The sequence below is a fragment of the Brassica napus genome, unplaced genomic scaffold (assembly GCF_020379485.1).
Source record: "Brassica napus cultivar Da-Ae unplaced genomic scaffold, Da-Ae ScsIHWf_1259;HRSCAF=1796, whole genome shotgun sequence".
NCBI lineage: Eukaryota > Viridiplantae > Streptophyta > Magnoliopsida > Brassicales > Brassicaceae > Brassica > Brassica napus.
Genome location: NW_026014678.1, coordinates 88,638 through 92,852, shown reverse-complemented (window position 1 = coordinate 92,852; position 4,215 = coordinate 88,638). Strand labels below are relative to the sequence as shown.

Sequence of the window (4,215 nt, the reverse complement as noted above, 5' to 3'; positions counted from 1 at the left end):
TAGCGACCGAGCTCGAGCCAAAGCTCGGTCGCTACGTAGCGACCGAGCGATCGTCCCGCTCGGTCGCTACGTAGCGACCGAGCGATCGTCCCACTCGGTCGCTACGTAGCGACCGAGCTCAAGCCAAAGCTCGGTCGCTACGTCCCGCTCGGTCGCTACGTAGCGACCGGGCTCGAGCCAAAGTTTGGTCCCTGTGTAGCGATTGAACCTTTCCGAACATTGATACGGCACCAGTCTTTGCATTCTCGTCAAACCTTCGAATGCTATCTCCCGAAGACCGTAGCAAGCTCAGTCCATGTTTCCCGCTATTCTAATTCATCTATCAGACTTCGCGGATTAGAAACCGCGGAAAACTCGTAGTAAACGTGTCGAGTCGGAAGACGGCCCAAAGGGACCTAAAACACGACTCGAGGCCCATCCTACGATTTTTCCTAACCAAAAGCCCGTGAACCACAACATGGTTCACGCTTGGCCCACGAGGAAGGATAAATGTCAAGTTTCCGCGGATAAATATGGAAGTTTTGAAGATAATTGTGAAGATCGGGAAAAATGGAATATCTCCATTTTTATGCTATGACGGCTTAAGGGCAGAAGAGTAAAAGCGTAAACTAACCTTGGAGCTAGTATATAAGGAGTCCTAGGCGAGGAGCGGAGAGAGAGCTTTTTTCAGAGCAAACTTAGCACTTAGAGCAATTTAGGCAATTTTCCGTTTTTGTTATTTCGAGCTGCGACTCAATTAGGTTTAGCCGTCTTAGGGTTGCTAGAACTAGGAATCTCGCCGACAGCTCTCGAGCCCAGGCTTATACCTTGTTGTAACGCTCATACGCAGATTCGGAATAAAGATCTACTTTGCTCTCTTTTCGATTTCTTATTTTTATCGTTGTTATTCTCGTGTTCTGATTGCTTGACGTGTGGTAATTAACAGATATCCGGGTCCTCTGGGAAATTAGGGTTTTCCTAGTTTCCTTATTTAAACGGAAATCGACAGTGTGAATTTCGGTTCCCACAATCGATACCGGAAGTTCGGCCGATATCATCTTCGAAGACACTCTCGAAAAGATGGGGATCAATCAATCCAAAGTCACGAAATGCCCAAGCCCACTGCTGGGACTTTCGGGGGAAACAACCATGGCCTATGGATCGATTAATCTCGCTGTCAAAGCCTGAACCGTGACGAACGTCACAGAGTTCCTAGTCGTTGACCGTCCCGCATCTTACAACGTTATCATGGGAACGCCATGGCTGAACGCCATGCGCGCAATCCCATCAACGTACCATCTTTGCCTCAAGTTCCAGACCCCTAACGGGGTCGAGGTAATATGGGGAAGTCCGAGAGTTTCACAGGTTTGTTTTGCCGCAGAACTAAAACGAAAGAGACCGATCCTCGAGATCACTCCTAGAAAAGTGAAGAAAAAGACCTCCAGCAAAGATACGCGAGGTCAGGATTCAGTGGAACTTTTCTGGCAATCTCGCGGCATCGCAGCACTAGACGAAAAACGCGAGCCAACTTGCGAACCCGTGGTAACGATCTGTCTCGACGAAGCCTTCCCGGAATGCTGCATCGAGATTGGAGCCAATCTCTGCGAGCCTTTAAGGACAGAACTCGTAGCTTGTCTTAAAAAGAACCTCAATACTTTCGCTTGGGCTGCGGAAGATATGCCGGGAATCGACATTAACATAACATGTCACGAGCTGAATATCGATCCAGCATTCAAACCCGTCAAACAAAAAAGACGGAAGCTAGGACCCGAACGTGCTGCTGCAGTAAACGATGAGGTCGAAAAATTGCTTAAGGTTGGGTCGATAACAGAAGTAAGATACCCAGACTGGCCCGCCAACCCTGTAGTAATAAAAAAGAAGAACGGGAAGTGGCGAGTTTGCGTGGATTTTACCGACCTAAACAAAGCATGTCCAAAGGATAGCTTCCCTCTACCACATATCGATCGATTGGTAGAAGCAACAGCGGGCAATGAACTTTTATCCTTCATGGATGCCTTCTCAGGTTATAATCAAATTAGGATGAATCCCGACGATCGCGAGAAGACTGCGTTCATTACCGATCGCGGAACTTATTGCTATAAGGTAATGTCCTTCAGCCTCAAAAACGCCGGCGCAACTTACCAACGACTCGTAAACCGAATGTTCTCCAAACAACTCGGAAAAATGATGGAGGTTTATATCGACGACATGCTCGTCAAATCCCTCAAAGCAAAAGATCACATGTCACATCTCGAAGAGTGTTTTGCGCAATTAAATTCCCATGTTTCAAGATGGGTCTAATGGGGAGCCCACATGTCGACGCCCTGAGCACGCAGATGCCAAGACACGCCGTGAGGCGCGTGCTGCAGACCACGATTAAGGCAGTGACGTCTCCGTGGGCGTAACAAAAGCCCGGGCTTAGGTCACCACCTTAATCTGCATTGGTCCATGGCCCGAATCGATTGGCGGACTGGATTGCTCCGTTCCGCATCCGAACGGGACGAATCGCCGGCCCCCATCCGCTTCCCTCCCGACAATTTCAAGCACTCTTTGACTCTCTTTTCAAAGTCCTTTTCATCTTTACCTCGTGGTACTTGTTTGCTATCGGTCTCTCGCCCACATTTAGCCTTGGACGGAATTTACCGCTCGATTGGGGCTGCATTCCCAAACAACCCGACTCGTAGATAGTGCCTCGTGGTGCGATAGGGTCTGGGCACGACGGGGATCTCACCCTCTCTGGCGCCCCTTTCCAGGGAACTTGGGCCTGACCCGCCGCTGAGGACGCTTCTCCAGACTACAATTCGAACGCCAAAAACGTCCGACTTTCAAGATGGGCTATTCCCGGTTCGCTCGCCGTTACTAAGGAAATCCTTGTTAGTTTCTTTTCCTCCGCTTATTGATATGCTTAAACTCAGCGGGTGATCCCGCCTGACCTGGGGTCACGTTGAGGACTCTGGGTCATCAAGAGCTTTTGGACAAGAACGTCTGACTATATGACGAGAATTGAATTCACCACCGCATGTCAAGATGCTCCTGGCATCCTTAGCTCAGATTTTTGCCAACCACGTGCGGTAACACACAGGAGATCAGCTTCCGTCCCCTATCCTCGAGAGGATGGGGGGATGAAGATTTGTGACACCCAGGCAGACGTGCCCTCGGCTAGAAGGGTTGGGGCGCAACTTGCGTTCAAAGACTCGATGGTTCACGGGATTCTGCAATTCACACCAAGTATCGCATTTTGCTACGTTCTTCATCGATGCGAGAGCCGAGATATCCATTATCGAGAGTCGTTTTAGACTTTACATTGCAGCATTACTTCCGAACAAACACCGTCTCCGGGTTGGCAAAAGCAGGCTGTTTAGTTACATATTCCTTGACACTTTTCATGCCGGGCTTTGGTGATATCCGGAAGCTATGCGTACGATCCAACAAAAACTGAAGTCTTGGGCATGGATGAACGCATAAGCACAGAATCGGCAGGCACAGTAAGAAACCGGCCTACCGAGAGTGATGTTTCATCGTTCTCAGGTCATTCTGTTTCCAGGGTACGACAATGATCCTTCTGCAGGTTCACCTACGGAAACCTTTTTACGACTTCTTCTTCTTCTAAATGATATGGTTTAGTGGACTTCTCGCAACGTCGCAGACGGCAAACCACCTGTCACGCCCCTAATCCTGGATAGGATTTTCGGGACGGCCATGGTTCGAGGGAAACGTACCAGCAGGTCTTAAGACCTTAAAGGCTAGCGTTCCATGGCCAAGATAGAAGGTTAAGGACGGCAGGATGCTGAGACTTAACCTTATAAGAAAAAGAAGCCAGCAAGGATAAGCTGTACAGAAGCTGGGCGATGCTTACAAGAAGCTCGATCAGCTAGACGTAGCTCAATCAAGCTCAGCCTAGCTCGTTCCAAGTTAAATCAGCTCAACTAGCTGGACTACTAGCTCACTCAGCTGAGGCAGCTGGGAGTCAGCTTATCTCAGCTCGACGGACTGTTCGAGTTTTAGGCCGATGGTCCGGGTCCGGGTCAGTGGCGGGCCATGAGGTCCGGCCATGTAGTCCATGAGTCGTTGGGCTCTTGTGGGCAGGCCGTGGGCTTCGTTACCAGGTCTTGGCTTGGGTTGGACGTGCCTATAAGGTCTGGAACCTTCTATTTCTGAACAGGTACGATCTGGACCGTTGATTGTAATCGATGGCCAACTTCTGTCCCAAAAAGATGCTTCGAAGGGATGTGACTC

The 4,215-nt window shown here is 49.6% G+C and overlaps 1 non-coding gene across 1 annotated transcript; it reads right to left on the bottom strand.

The window, feature by feature from the left end:
- Nucleotides 1–3,112: 3,112 nt before the first annotated feature.
- LOC125596655 lies at nucleotides 3,113–3,268 on the bottom strand. Its single transcript, XR_007331167.1, has one exon. It is a non-coding gene; the product is annotated as a 5.8S ribosomal RNA (ribosomal RNA).
- Nucleotides 3,269–4,215: the final 947 nt, after the last annotated feature.